Here is a 17,127-nt window from a genome sequence, read left to right on the forward strand (position 1 = left end):
AGGAAGGAAAAGAAGAGGAGCCCCAATCCTAGAGAGTCTTTCTTGGTGTGGCGGGCTAGGGGCTTGGAGGGAAGAAGGTGGGTGGTAATTCTTTGGTAGATCGTCGCCCACACGACGTCCAAGAAGAGGAAAGGAATATAACAAAAGATCAAGAGGTTTTCGGCTACAAACCATCATCCATACAATCTCAAGGAAAGGTATGACTAGTTTAATATTCCACTGCGTAGTTATTCCTTTGTATGGATCTTGAATACCAACACAAGAGGCCAACGATCTTATGCTTCGATCAAGGTGTGCTTCGATTGGTCAAGATTTTGCTTGATCGATCAAGAACATGTTTAATCGATCATGTGGGTTGCTCGGAAAGGTTTTGTCCTTGTACAATTTTTTTGTCTAGGAGAAATTGAACAAGATGCAATTCCAATGCCTTCAAAAAAATGGTTATCAATTTGACTAATACCAATTAGTCAACTGTTGTTGTTACAGTAGCAACTAGAAGTTAGAAGATTGATTGATTAGTCAAGTTGATCAGTCATCGATGTCACTATTCGAGTGAAAATACAAAGTTCAAAACTCGACTGGTTGCCCATCAGTCAAATGATGAGTTTAAGCAATCGATTGATGACACTGTAGCAGTAAATAAAAAATTTCTGAGCTGCAGCTACGTGTAAATTATTTATTTCAGTTTCTTTTAATACTATTTGTATATTTATTTATATTTTGTATTTGTTTGTAAAGAACATGTGTTGTAAAAAGTTTCTCCACCTTCAGAAGGTATTCGACAAGGAGAAGGCTGATGTGTGCTATTAATGCATATGTTTTCGATACTATTTAGCATGTATTTATTTCATTATATGAGCATAATTTGTATAGTTTCATAGCTTTTTACATTTTTTTATCTTTTTAATTCAAACAACTACTTTTTGTGTATTTTATTGACATGACTTAAAGTTGAAGCTTAATTTAAGATGAAAAGCCTTGGAAGTGTGCATTCCAGCAATGGATGATGCACAGTCTGGCCATGTTTCTTGACACGACCATGCATTATTTGTGGAGCAAAATGAGCAACAGAGTATCAATCTGAACCTTCAGAAACAAAACACTGGTCGTGTTTTGCCCTGTTTTGCCATGACGAGAAGATGTCCAGAGTGCCACACGATCACACTGTGCTTCCTAACACGACCATGGCACAGTGGCACCACCCTTGATTTGTAGGAAAGTTATACCACATTTGGAAGAGTTTGAAAGCTATAAAACACTAAGGGGCTCATGTTTGAGACATTGAGGGGTTTCCTATGATAGGGAACCCTAGAGAGAGCTATCTTCCAAGGAGTCACAAGGATTCTGTTCACCGAGGAGGCAATGAGATCTTTCGAAGATGACATTCAACATCTATGACTGAGCTTTTTTACTCTTCTCTATTTCATTGAATTATAGTATGCTTAATTACATGTCTTCTGCTTATATCTCCATCTCCATGGAGTAGTTTCCTTAATTATAGGATTAGAAAATAACTCGATATTGATTTGATAATTGTGTGTTGATATTTATCTCTTTTATCACATGATGTGTTGATCCTTGATTTAGTTGTTAGCGTATTTTATATGTTAATAGATTTTAATGGACAATAGCACAAATTTTGGGGTGAGGAGGAAGAACCAAAAGACGAACTTTGATTTCTTGACCTATAATAACTAGACTTGAGGGGTTGTTCATGAAAGTAGTCCAAACTCTCCTGAGGATAACATTGACTATCATAGAGAGTAAGGGGTTTATCCTGATTCGGTGTCATGAAATAACTGGTAAGGGTCTAAGGATTGTGGGTTTCTCATGATAGGTGTCTCCAATAGAAAGTGATCATGCTAGTATGGCTACTACAAAAGTATGATCACATTTGGGTATATACACTGGTGTAAACTCAAAAGGAAGCATCAGTTACCTTAGAATAGACCACCTTCAAGCTTGATCAACATTGAGGTAAAATAGAGATCCACAACTATATTATCAAGGATAATCACAGTGAAATCTAAAGTTCTAGAATTGCTCTTTAAAGTCTGATTTTCTCTCAACTTCTCACTCTTGCTTTTTAATTCATTTTCTTTCACAACAATTCTCGATTTCAATTCATTTTATAGCCTATTTTGCATTTGGACTAGTACTCAACTTCATGATCCTAGAGAATGATATTTTATTATTTGACGAAAATCATGCACTTGCAAAAATCACACATCAAATTTTTAGCATCATTATTGAGGGCTGTGCTGAGTTGATATTAGTTCTATTTGTGATTTGGTCAATCTAGATTTTTTATTTCCTTTTTCTTTTTATTATAAATTTTCATCTTTTTACAGGGCACAATGGCTGTCGGTGATGAGAATAGACTTCTCAGGGATAATGTCACACCGAGTGCAAGAAGATTGAGGTCTAGCATCATAAGACCTCTAGTTGATGCGAATAATTTTGAGTCGAACCTTGGATTGCTCTCCATGATACAATAGAACCATTCAAAGTTGCATATACGAACAATCCTTATCTACATCTAGAGGTATTTTTGGAATATTGTGAAACTCTAAAGCATGACGATATTCCTACAGATGCTATTAGATTGCAACTATTCCCTTTCTCTAAGGGATAAGGCTAGAGCTCGATTATATTCACTTCCGTTGGGATATATGACGACATGGAATCATATGGAGACATTTGTCCTTGACAAGTATTTTCCTTCTAGCAAGACAACACATTTGAGAAGTTGAATCATGAATTTTGTGTAAAAAGATGGAGAATCATTATTCAATGCATGAGACAGATTCAAAGGACTTTTGCAATAATGCCCACATCAAGGACTAGAGTGGTGGTTGATTATCAACACGTTCTATAAGAGATCACATACATGACAAAGGATCTATTAGATTTTGCTATTGGGGTGCTTAATCAATAAAACATTAGATGAAGTCTACGATATCATTAAGAGAGTGACATGGAATCACCATCAGTGGGAAGACGAAGAAAGTCCTACAACTATGGATTGCCAAATAGAAACTACACCTTCGTAAGAAATCCAGGTAGAGCAAGTGAATGTCATTTACGACGACAACCTTGATTGGAGGAACCATCCAAAATTTTCTTAAAAGAATAATCAAGACCAAGTTGGGCAGGACAATTATAGACCACCATCGGTACTTCAGCAAGTACGGAAATCCAACATAGAAACCTTACTGGAAAACTTTATTGCTACTCAAGCCAAGCAAAATGAGGAATTTAGATAGTAACTCATAGAGTTTGACCAATGACAACAAGCCACTAGCGAGGAAATCAAACAAATGGTAGGTAAGCTCGAAAACCTTACTACCTATTATTTCACAAAAGAATTCTTCATCAAATATTACAAGAGGTAAGCCCTAGTTATATGCAAAGTTAGGGCCTATTCTAAGAAATAATTAGGACTCTATTCTAAGAAGTAAATCAAGATTCTATTCTAAGGACTAATTTGTATTTTAGGTAAAATATAAATTAGGATACCAAATCACCCCTAGCTATATTTATAATATTCTAAGAGATATCAAATAATCCTTAGCTATATTTACAATATTCTAACACTCTCCCTCAAGCTGGAGAATATAAATTATATGCACCCAGCTTGTTACATATGTAGTCAATTCAAGGATCTTTTAGTAACTTAGTGAATATATATGCTAGTTGATCATGTGAGTTAACAAAACTAGTAGATATTTCTCCAGCTATGACTTTCTCTCTGACAAAGTGACAGTTGACTTCAATATGCTTTGACCTCTCATGAAAAATAGATTCGAGGTGATATGCATAGCGGCCTGATTGTCACATATAAGTGACATTTGTGTAACCTTTCCAAACCTTAGCTCCCGAAGCAATTGTTTAAGTCATATAAACTCTTGACCGGCTATGACCATAGCTCGATACTCTATCTCTGCACTGGATCTTGCCACAACATTCTACTTTTTGCTTTTCCAAGAAATAAGGTTATCTCTGACAAATATTCAAAATCCAAAAGTAGATCTCCTATCAATGGGAGATCCTGTCCAATCTGCATCAGAATGTTGGTGTAGGGAGCACCAGCAGATCGAACCTGAGTTTTGATAATGGAACTAGGTTCAAGTTAAGTGTGTATGTTTGACTAATATGTTGATCTAAGTGTGCAGGGAGCACAGGTTTGACTAAGTCCTAGTGGAAGCTAGGCACTGAAGTCTTGGCATAGTCAAAGCACCAGGTGAAGTCTGGGCTGGTCTGAAGGACCAGGCCGCAACAGAAGTCTGGGTTGGTTAGGAGGACCAAGCCGCAGCAGAAGACTGGACTGATCGAAAAGGATCGAGTCACAGTAGAAGACTGGGTTGGTCGGGAAGGACCGTGCCGCAGCACAAACCCTGGGGGTCGAGGACAGAGCCGAGCAAAAGTCCAATGAGTCAGGAGGACTCGATTGGCATCAGGTAAATTCTCCTGAGAGGAGTGGGTGAGGATGCGTTCCTGAGGGGAACATTAGGCGTTGGTCTAACCCAGGGTCTCACTGGAGACCTGAAGTTAAGACCCTAAGTTGGTTCCAGGAACTAACTCAAATAAACTAGCTTTTTATGCAGGATCGAAAAAATCGAGAAACGCAGACTCCGGGGCAAAAATGCTGATTTTTGCTATTGGAGTCGACTCAGATGATGGTTGGAGTCGACTCAAGCTAAGTCAATAGCGTTCCGGAAGTCAGGGTCATTGGTTTTCCGCCATTTGGACTGGAGTCGACTCAGACGGACACTAGAGTCGACTTAGAGTCAATTTCTTTCCGGCAGACTCTACATTGGACTGGAGTCGACTCAGTTGGTAACCTGAGTCGACTCAGGCAGCGGATAACGAGCGGGAAGGAAAAGTTATCGACCACATCGACTGAAGTCGACACAGATCTACAGTTGAGTCGACTCAGGTGCAGTATATAAGCCATGCACGAGCAACAACCGAGATACAACCCTAACGCTCCATTCTTTCGACTCTCTCGTGCGGATTTTCTCGACGTTGACGCTCTACACGATCCAACTCATCCCGAAAGCTGCCTCTTCGCCGAGTTCACCATTTTGGGGAGATTCAGCTTAAATTCGATAACATAATTAATTTAATATTTTTTTATACCAGATTTGAAAGTCTTTTGTATTCGATAAATTTGCTGCCATAAGGGGCAAGTTACTTAGTGGATTGCCCGCAGTAAACGGTCAAGGACCGTGGGCCTTGGAGTAGCAGCTTTGGGCTGTGAACTAAGTAAAAATAAAGTGTCTCTTTATTTTTTTTGTTCTTTCATTTCTGCTATCGATTTTATAATTTGCTTCCGTGTGTACTCGAATCATAAAATCGAAAACCGTGAAAAAGCGTACACACGCTATTCACCCCCCTCTAGCGTGTGTTCTCGATCCTACACAGAATACCCTACGACTCGAGTATGTCCTTTGTCTCCGTACAAAAGACCCTTTCCTGGAGCGCCTCTGATATATTTGTTAGTACCGATGAAATCAAAATATCTCCACAATGGTATGATATTGTCCACTTTGGGCCTAAGCCCTTATGGTTTTGTTCTTGGGCTCTACCAAAAAGGCCTCATACCAATGGAGATACTTTTCATCTTTTTAATCCCATGATCTTTTCCATGTACTTTAGATGTGGGACTATGTTTGCACCCTTACAACCCAACAATATCAGATAATGCGAATCACAACATTTCAATGTTCCTTGCATGGAGATCGAGTTGAGAAATTGACTTACTACACTTACTGCAAATGAGATATCCGGACAAGTAACAGTAAGGTAGCTTAGTTTCCCTACTAATTGCCTGTACTGTTCTAGATCTGGAAGAGCCTCCCCCGATTTGGCAGGAGCTTGACATTAGGATCCATGGGGTTGTCAACTGTCTTTGAGTTTAACATTCCTTTCTTCCAGAATATCCATTGTATACTTCCTTTGGGATATGATAATCCCATCTTTGAATTGTGCTACTTCTATCCCCAAGAAATATTAGAGTTTGCCGAGATCCTTTGTCTGGAAATGTTTGAAAAGATATTGTTTCACCTGTAAAATCTCGAGATGATCACTACCTATGATGACAATATTATTAACAAAAACTACTAAGTAGATGCAACCAGTAGATGAGTGGTGATAAAAGATAGAATAGTCAACCTCGCTCTGAGTCATGTCAAACTATTGAATTACAGTACTAAATCTATCGAACCATGCTATGGGCGATTGCTTAAGGTCATATAAAAATTTCTACAGGTGACAAACAAGACCAGAAGACTCCCCCTGAGCAATAAAACATGGAGGTTGCTCCATGTAGACTTCCTCGAGCAGGTCACTGATAACATGCATTTTTATAGTTCATTTTAGCTCTAATACTTAATGTTTTTGCTCCTCTCATTGTATAACTAATGAGTATTAATATATTTTACGAGTAGGAACTTATTTTGGATTATATTGCTTATTCTTATAGATATGGGGTTGAATCTAATATTTTTAATGTGTTTTTGTAGGATACTTAAAAAGCCATGAAGTTGGATTAGTCACCATGTAAGAAAGCATTTTTGATGTCCAACTGATAAAGAGGCCAATGTCAAATCGCAGCAATGGATAGAAATAGGTACACAGAGGACATCTTGGCAACAGGAGAAAAAATGTCCCCATAATCCAATCCGAAGATCTGGGTATAGCCTTTAGCAACGAGGCGAGCCTTAAGCCAGTCAATCTTTTCGTCTAGACCAACTTTCACCATATATATCCATCGACAACCAACAACTTACTTCCCTAGTGGTAGAGGAACGAGGTCCCAAGTCTCACTGCTCTTTAAGGCACATATTTTATCAAGCATAGCCTGTTTTCATCTTGGATGGGCAAAGGCATGACCTGCAGTCTTCGGAAGAAAAACAGATGACAAGGAGAAAAGACAAGAATAATAGGAAGAAGAAAGATGATGATAACTCAAAGAAATATAATGAGGAGAAGGATTACGAGTGGAACACATACTTTTACAAAGTGCAATGGGAATATCAGACTCAGGAGATGGGATCGAAGGAAGAGGCGAAAGACTTAGCTCCAAAGATGTGTCCATGGCAGTGTCAGTGTTGGGAGGCAGTAAAGCAGGATAAGGATGATGCTGATAAACTTGAGATGGGGCTAGAAGTGATAGAGACTCCTCCGGAGGATAAAAGATAGTTTACTAGCGCAGGCGTAGAAGGAGAAAACTTAGATGGAGATTCATTAGACCCAAGAATGGAACTGAATCAAAGAATGCGACATCAGCAGAGATGAAGTACCGACGGAGAGTAGGGGAATAACACTTATACCCTTTCTGAGACCTTGGGTACCCAAGGAAGACACATTTATGAGACTCAAGAGAGAGTTTGTCAATGTCAGGATCAAGAGCATGAGCAAAACATATAGAACCAAAGACCCTAGGTGGTAAAGGATAAAGAGACTGGTGAGGATAAAGTACATGATGAGGTATTTGACCTTGTAGAGTGGAGGAAGACATGCGATTGATGAGATAACATGCAGTAAGTACAGCATCACTCTAAAAACGATAAGGAATATGAAAGTGGAGAAGAAGAGTTCGGGTGGTCTCGAGAAGATGACAATTCTTGCGTTCTGCAACTCCATTCTATTGAGGGTATGAGGACAAGATGTCCGATGCAACACAATATGAGACGCAAGAAGGTCCAAAACGGAGTAGATAAATACTCACGTGCATTATCACTTTACAAGGTTCGAAGAGAAATACTAAATTGAGTTTTGATTTCATGAAAAAAAGATTGAAAAATAGAAAATAATTCTGAGCGATCTTTCATCAGATATAACCAAGTACAACGAAAAAAATTATCTATAAAGATAACAAAATATTGTGACCCCAATATAGAAGAAACACGACTCGGACCCCAAATATCGGAATGAACTAAAGCAAAGGGGGACGTAGCTCGACTCACAGTGTGAGGAGAAAAAGAACTATAAACATGCTTTTCTAATTGACATGACTCACAAGACAAAGACTCTAAGTGATAAAGACTAGGATGTAATTATTTTTACTTATCAAGACCAAGATGTCCCAACTTAGTATGAATAAGAAGTGGAGATGCCGCCGCCGAACCAACAAGAGAGGGCCGGTGAAGCCAATATAGGCTATGAGACTCACATCCGAAGTCAATCATCCTCCCCGTACTCTGGTCCTGTAAGAAAATAGAATTTTTAGTAAACGAGATAACACAATTAAGAGACCGAGTAAACTGACTTATTGATAATAAATTAAAGGGAGTTCCGGGAACATAAAGAACATTATGAATAGAAAGAGATGGAGAAGAATGAACAATACCAACACCCTGGGACTGAGTTTGAGAACCATTTGCCATGGTGACAAAGGGTAAATAATCAGAAGTAGAGAGAGAAGAAAAAAGAGATCTATTATTAGTTATATGATCTGTGGCCCCGGAATCAAGAACACAAGGACCCAAAGAGCGAGAAGCCAGTAAAAGGAATTACTAGCGTGTGCAATGGTAGCAGGGGAATCAGAAGCCTGTCGATCTTTATACCATTTTAGAAAGTCATCATACGAAGGCGTGGGGTCGGATCCAGTGGCAACTGTGAAGTGGAAGCTAAAGAAGTGACAGAACTCTGGACAATCTGAGCAGCACGAGGAGGTCGACCATGTAGACTCTAACATTTATCAATCATGTGTCCTGATCGGTCCTTACGAGGTGGAGGTCTGTTGTTGTTTCAAGAGACCAAAGCTGATGAGTTAACAGGAACGGAAAGAGGCAATGTCAAGACTTTGGCAGGGACACGAAGGAGAGTCGCCCAGGTACTGTCCATGGTAGCTTCTGTGGGGCTGCCCAGGATTTGATCATGAATATGAGAATAATCTATGGGCAGACCATATAAAGCCAGAGACATAAAAAATTTCTTTCGATTTTCAAGTTCTACAACAAGAGTGGCCGCAAGTGGAAGCAGTTCATTGAAGTCACAAAGAAGGCTAGAGACCGAACCTAGATAAGTTAACATAGAATCCTTAATCTGATGGACACTGAGGATGGTCATGAGATCTTCACAAACTTGATATAGTTGCCGAGAGGTGTTTGTAAAGAGTTATTGTGTCTCATAACTTTGTCCAACAAGCCAAAGCTTAATGTGAGAGTTTCAAGAGGAGTAGTTCTTACCATCCAACAACTCAGAATTGAACGGTGCAGTAATGTGGTTGGTAAAGATTGGGATATCTGACTTCAGAGTGTCGAAGGTAGCCATGAAGAGAGAAGAGAGCAAAGCTCAGTTGACGGTGTCACGAACAGACACCGGAGGAGAACACGCTGCGGAGAATTAGCACACGGTGGAAGATGACATTGAGGAGCGGCGGCGGAAGGCGGCGTTGAGGAGCTGCGACATACGCCGCCTCTCTTCCTGGTACTAGCGAGGATAGGAGATTGGTCAACTTCGCTTAGGTTGATCGTGATCAGAGGTGGGCGACACTTCCTTGGGTGGCGACGACAAAGGGTTTCGGTGCGTGAGGAAGACGTTGAAGAGAAGAGTCATGCGATGAGGAAAGGTGGCACCGACACTAGGGTTGCAGAAAAGAGGAATAATTTTTTTTAGGGAATTAGGGTTTTTCTCTAACCTATCTCTAATACCATGTTATTTCACAAAAGAATTCTTCATCAAATATTACAAGAGGTAAGCCCTATTTATATGCAAAGTTAGGGCCTATGCTAAGAAATAATTAGGGCTCTATTCTAGGAAGTAAATCAAGATTTTATTCTAAGGATTAATTTGTATTTTAGATAAAATATAAATTAGGATACCAAATCACCCCTAGCTATATTTATAATATTCTAATAGATACCAAATAACTCCTAGCTATATTTACAATATTCTAACACTACCTATGCTAAAATGCTTGAAATTTAAGTTGTGTAGGATAATAGTTCATCTTCAAGAGCTCTGGGCAGATTTCCAAGACAACCCAACATGAATCCTAGTAAACATTACAATGTTATCGCTTTAAGGAGTGGTAAGCCTTGGCGGGACTCACAAGAGAATCCAAAAAGAGAAATGATGAACCTAGCTTCACAACTTCGATGAGGACTTATACACCACAGGTAATGTTCAATCAATGATTGGCCAAGGCAAAATGAACAATTTGGAAGATTCTTGGAGATGCTCAAAAAGCTTTGTGTGAACATATCCTTCCTTGATGCTTTACAACAAATGCCGACATACGCAAAGCTCATGAAGGATATCTTTTCACACAAAAGGAAGGTTGAAGAGTTCGAAATAATCGCTCTGACAGAGGAGCGCAGTGCTTTAATCCAAAATAAATTACCTCTAAAATTTAAGGATCCAAGTAGTTTTTCAATTCCTTGCATGATTGGTAAGATTAGCATTAAAAAAAATCTTTTTGTGATCTTAGTAGTAGCATAAGTCTCATGCCTTTCTCGATTTATAAAAAATTAAGGTTAGGTGAGTTGAAACTGTTGAGATTTATACCAGAATCCTAGCTGTGTAAATAAACATTCTGAAATAAGAATCACATTTAGTCAAAAATTTGCATTTAGTTTTTATGCAAGTGTCCATTTAATCTATATTGTAGATTAACATGGTGTGCGGAATCACACACAGAAGACCATGTTATCAGTTACTTATAGATTATAAACAGTGTTTACAACCAAAATGGATTGGACAAACCATTAGAGTGGTTGTAGTGTAATTTGGTCTTAGTCTGTCTTGACTATAGAATTACACTAGTACACTAAGTGTGTATTGAGCAGGACTATCTGAGGATTGTTCGATTTATACTGACTATATAATCGAACTAAACCTCTGTTACTATAGATGTACATGCTCTTAATCCCGATGTAATAACAAACACATGTGCTTAGTATGCACTTCTTTAATTCATCAAAGGGTGAGATTTAGAACGATAGATCAAAAGGCTCGATGAGTTGGGAAGAAGTATTATGTACATGGTGTGTTGTTGATTACAGAAGGAAACTGTGTCCTATAATCTAGGCTGATGATGTCCCCTTGAGGAGCTCATAAGGATTATCATGTAAACCCTGCAGGTGGACCTTGTCCGCATGATAATAAGGTTGAGTGGTACTACTCTTGGAAAAGATGTCGATTAAATTTGAGTTGTTAGTAACTCATTTAATTGACGGACATACGATATCTTAAACACAGGGAGACTAATGTACTTGTAGTAAGAAGGAGCCCATATTATAATATGGGATTAGTGCGGTAGTGCAATAATAACTCTCTAGTGGAATGAGTTATTATTGATAGACTTAAGCTATATGTTCGATACAGAACATGGGAAGCTTTATTAGGATCGGTGCGTTCGCTAGAGGGGGGGTGAATAGCGATTTTTGACTTTCTCTACAAATTTGTTAGCGGAAGCAAGATAAAAATAAGAAAGAAAGAAATCAATCGCTAACCCGTTCGATTTACTTTGTATCCACCTCAACGAGGTGACTAATCCAAGGATCCACACCCACAGCCTGACGATTCCACTATCAGAAAAACTCTCCTTTTTGAATCACGCTTCGAAGGCGGAGAATGTAGGATCGAAAACACGCTAGAGGGTGGGGGGGGGGGGGTGAATAGCGTGTTTGCACGCTTTTCGATTTTTCAAAAAACTTCGAGTGCGAAAGCGGAATCAATTAAACAATTTGCGCGGAAGCAAAAACAGAGAGAAAGTAAAAGAGATTGACACATTTATTTTTACTTGGTTCACAGTGCAACGCTGCTACTCCAAGGCCCACGGTTCTTGACCGTTTACGTTGGGCAATCCACTAATTCACTTGCCCCTTTCCGGCAGCAAGTGTATCGAAAAATTGGTTACAAAACTCGAGTACAGAATTTGAAAGAATTAAATACAAGATTGGTTACCAAACTTTTTGTGCTCGTGTTTGCTTCCCGGAAGTTGAATTCATCGTCTTGGTGTGAAGAAGAGTTTGCTTGGAGCAGTCATAGCACCGACGTCGAAGTTGGAGCGCTTGGAAGTCACGAGAACGAGAGTTTGAGACGTTTACAGTGAATGAATCGGCTGCTGCTCACGGAGTCCTTTTATAGTCGACCTGAGTCGACTCAGATTGCAATCTGGGTCGACTCCAACTGATGTGGCAGATAAAACTTAATCCCTTCGTCGTTTATCCTCTCTGAGTCAACTCTGATCTCGTTCTGGGTCGACTCCAGTTGCGGTGGCGGCATCGGCGATCAGATTTGACCCTGAGTCGACTCAAAAGCTCACCTGAGTCGACTCCAGGCTGATTTGGCAGAAAACTCGACTCGCTGACTCTGAATTTCGGCTGACTCGGCTGGAGTCGACTCCAGAACCCATCTGGGTCGACTCCAGACCCGAAAAATCAGTTTTTCGGCTGGAGTTAAGCTTTCGTTGGATTATCTTCTTGCACAAAAGTTAGTTCACAAATAACATATAAAGTATTTGAGTCAGTTCACCGAACCAACTCCGAGTCTTAACTTCGGATCTCCGGTGAGATCCTGGGTTAGACCGACACCTACTGTTCCTCGTAGGAACGCGTCCTCACCCACTCCCTCGGGAGAATTTACCTGATGCCAACCGAATCCTCCTGACCCGTTGGACTTGTGCTCGGCTCTGTCGTTGCCCCCCATGACTTGTAATGCAACTGATCCTCCTGATCAGTCCATTCTTTTGCTGTAACTTGGTCCTCCTGACCAAGTCCAACCTTCTACAACTTGGTCCTCCTGACCAAGTCCAGACTTTTGCCTGGTGCACTTTGACTCTGCCAAGACTTCATGCCTAGCAGCACTAGGACTTAACCTGTTTTCTGCAAGCTCAATTCATCCTGGTTAGCCAAACCACATACTTAACTTGATCCTAGTTCCATAATCAAAACTCTGGTTTGATCTGCTAGTGCTTCCTGCACTAACAGAGAAACCCTCACAATACGATGTTTTCCTCGTACAAGATCTTTTATGAAGTATGAGAGGAAGAAAAGATCTTTTACAAATGACAGAGAATAATGAAAAAGATGAAAGAATGAATTCTTGATCTCTGCGATGTTGACTTCTCTTTTTATGAAATTCAGTGCACCAGTCGACTGCTCCTAGGGCCAGTCAACTGATGGGCTTCAACGGGAATTAAATATACATTTAATTCGTCAGTTGTCACCCCAATGACAGTATATCAGTCGACTGCTCCATGGCCAGTCGACTGCTCCAGTCGACTGTCAACTCGACTGATTTTTCTGTGCTTGTCTGTGTGTGCTCCGGATCAACCCAGTCGACTGCTGGCAGAGTCAGTCGACTGCCACAGCTGAAAACTTCCCTTTTCAGCTTCTCTTCACTCCTTAGCCTTGATGCAAGCTTTCAAACTTCTTCCACAAGCCTCGTGCTCTTCCTTGCACTAGCTTGAGACATTTCCCTCGACTTCATCGTGCTAAGACATCCTTGCCAAGAGGCCGCGCCTCCGGGACTTCATCCTTGCCAAGAGGCCGCACCTGCCGGGACTTCACCAATTGCCAGGTCTCCACTCCTAGGCTTTCCTGTGGACTCAAACCACACATGTTAGATAACAACACATTGCCTAACTTAAACCCATTTTAGCCAAACATTAAAATCCAATCACTTGGGGCACGATTGCACCAACAATCTCCCCCTTTTTGATGTTTGGCAAAAATCATTTAAGTTAGGTCTTTAAATACAACATGTATAATATCACCATGCATAATCATGCTTTAACCAGAATTAATCAAATAAGCATAAACATTTAGCATGAATAAGTAATCATTAAAGCCTAACTTTCCATTTCATTCTCCCCCTTTTTGACATACAACAAAAAGAAATAGGGAATATCAGAGCAAATAATGCATAAGAATTCAATCGTTTCAAGAGAAATGGATAATGGCAAATGCTATAATTTCTCCCCCTGAATCCTTACCTCTCCTTTGATTACCCACTAAAACCATAAAGCATACAAGCACGTTAGTGAACAAGGAGTACATTCAATGGTGCAAAATAAAATCAAGAATTCATTGAGAAAAACCAGCATAATCCATTAAACAGAGAGATCAGTCGACTGTCATTATCACCAGTCGACTGATGCCTGATAAGCTGATTATCAGTGCCATTTTTGAAAAACCATAACAAATTCATATGTATTCAGAAAAATATGTGATTTGACCATGTGATTTTGATGACCCATAAGTAATTGAGAAAAATTGTGTCACCATATTTTCAATCTTAAAACATCATTTTGATACTATGTGTCAAAGAATTAGAAATTTCAATTACCATGCATAAGTATCAAAATATATTTTGGGTAATGAAATGTTGTTTGCACCAACCCTTATTACTAGTAGACCACTTTTAGAACATATATCAAGTATTTGATGTCAAGTTGTGGTCAACTTCCAATAAAACAAGTCAAAATCACAAGATCACAGTATTATCAGTCGACTGGTAACTGTCTCAGTCGACTGATGGCTTAATTCTGATTTTTCAGCCCAACTTCAAAAATTCATATTTAATTCAATTTTCAACCAAAAATTCTAAAATTTGACAATGTAATTTCTTGACCCATTATCTGTGAGAGAAAATTAGTTTCAAAATTTTATCATCACTAGAAGGTCGTTTTGATACTATGTATCAAAAGTTTTAAACTTTGAGTTTAAAGAGTTATGTATCAACCTTTGGAATGAGTGAATTGTTTCTCTCTTTGATGATTCTAGAATGTTTGACTCCATAATAGAAATGGTATGGGAATGTTGAATATCTTGAGAATTTTCAAAAAATTGTTTTAATATGTAATAATTTTGCTCCCCCTTCATATATTGATGTTGACAATCCATTTAAGATTTCAATCTTCCCTTTAACTTCCACAATTAACTTAAACCATTTTCATTCTCCCCCTAAATCCATGATTAGCTCTTAAAGTTGAAATCCTCCCCCTAAAATCAATATGGATAACTTTAAAACTAGATTAATAAGCTCCCCCTAGATCAATGAAAACCTTAATTTGTTAATAACTTCATTCCAAAATCAATCAAAGTAATATCAAAGAAGACTTAACATTCATTAAAGGAAGGATAGGTTTTAAGCAAAGTCATACCAAGCAAAGTTTTAACATCCAACATCAAGCATAAGCAAAGTCATCACACACAAGCATTCAAATCTAGCACAACAAGTTTTCAGGTTGTTGAGGAGTTTGAGTCCTAGGGCGTTTGGCTACTGCATGCTTAACTCTAAGAATAATGCAATATATGATGCATGCACATGAAAACAAAGGCAAGTTAGACAACAAATATTAGATTTTAAACGAATAGAATCAAGAAGAAGTCGTTTTCAAAGGTATACCTTCTTCCACTTGGTTGATCTGCCATGTTGACTTCAAAAACCCTAGGTTTTGTCTTGAAAAGAGGAAGTAGAAGTTGTAGGAAGGTGTAAGGAGGAAGGATTTAGGGCTCTAGAGGGCTTGAGGAAGGCTGGAGACGCGAAATCACCGGCGGGACGACGCAACCCTAGGGTTAGCAGTCGACCGCCGTTTATGATTGCTTATATAGAAATCGCGGCGTCAGTCGACTGATGGGTTGCCAGTCGACTGATAGCAGTCGACTGAGCCATTAGCAGTCGACTGATGCCCTTTGTGAAAAACTTACAGAAAGATCAGTCGAGTATAGCAGTCGACTGGCAGTCGACTGATGCTTTTCTGAAAACTTCCAGAAAGATCAGTCGAGTGCACCAGTCGACTGACAGTCGACTGATGCTTTTCTGAAAACTTCCAGAAAGATCAGTCGAGTGTAGCAGTCGACTGGCAGTCGACTGCTTCCTTTAGTGTTGTTTGCCGAATAGCACCAGTCGACTGATGGTTTGTGTCAGTCGACTGATGGTCTGAAAATCATGTTTCTGATACGAATTTCAGAAATGCGTAGAAAATTCCACAAAATTCAGAAAAATCTGAAATTTTGCAGACATGTTTGTTTTGATATTCTCTACTTGGGAAAAATATAGTTTTATGAAAAATGTCTCTTGTTTCCATGGTTTGATACGAACTTGGAATTTTTGGCACAAACTTGCAATTGAGTATCAATTACAAGATTCATTGTGAGTTCATTGACACTGCTAGTGTTCCTAATTGTTGCTTAGATATTGAAATGATATTAAGTCATTTAAAATGTTCAACTATGATCGATGAGCAATGTGTCCATTAATTAAACACTTGCTTGTCCCATAGTTGATCTAAATTTAATATAATGATACAATTTATGTTTCATCTAAGTGCTAAAGAGCACAAGTGAAACATGAGTATCGTCCTAGCATCTCACACTTAGTTCAATCAGCCCATGCACATCAAGAGTCACCTTATGGTCTTGTGAGATGTAAATTATTTTTCATAGGATCATGCAATACTAGCAATCATCAATCAACAAAGCACATTCCTAAACCCCGTCTTAAATTTGTGAATTCAGCTTCGGGTAGTGGTTTAGTGAATATATCGGCAAGATTAGCTTTAGAATCAATATAATTTAATTCTATGTCTCCTCTTGCAACATGATCCCTAATAAAATGATGTTTTATTTCAATGTGTTTAGTTCTTGAATGATGAACAGGATTTTTAGTTAAATTAATTGTGCTTATGTTGTCACATATCCAATGCAAAAGCCAAGCTTGACCCTTCTTATCGTAGTTAAAATTCAAACGAAACCTACAAGCTTCACAGAGCATTAGCAAAGCACAATCAGAAATAATCAGAAGTCAGCAGACGATCAGAAAAGTATAATCGATCAAGCGATCGATTAACTTCCGTAACTTTTCTCTTACCCAAGACCTTAATCGATCAACTGATCGATTACAGCATGGTAATCGATCAGTTGATCGATTACAGATCGCTAATTTAAGCCGGTAATCGATCAACTGATCGATTACCGTTGATTCTGTGGATTTCCTCAAATCTCACAGAATGTTCCTAATCGATCACCTGATCGATCAGAGACTTTAACGCAGAACTCACAGAATGTTTTCTAAATCGATCAACTGATCGATTAGGGTTTAACGTAACAGGGATTATGTCAGTAATCGATCAACAGATCGATCGATGAATTCACACAGGAATCTTTT

This window comes from Curcuma longa, chromosome 19 (assembly GCF_044706935.1).
Source record: "Curcuma longa cultivar G26 ecotype Majalengka, Jawa Barat chromosome 19, ITB_CL_G26_1.1, whole genome shotgun sequence".
NCBI classification, from domain to species: Eukaryota; Viridiplantae; Streptophyta; class Magnoliopsida; order Zingiberales; family Zingiberaceae; genus Curcuma; species Curcuma longa.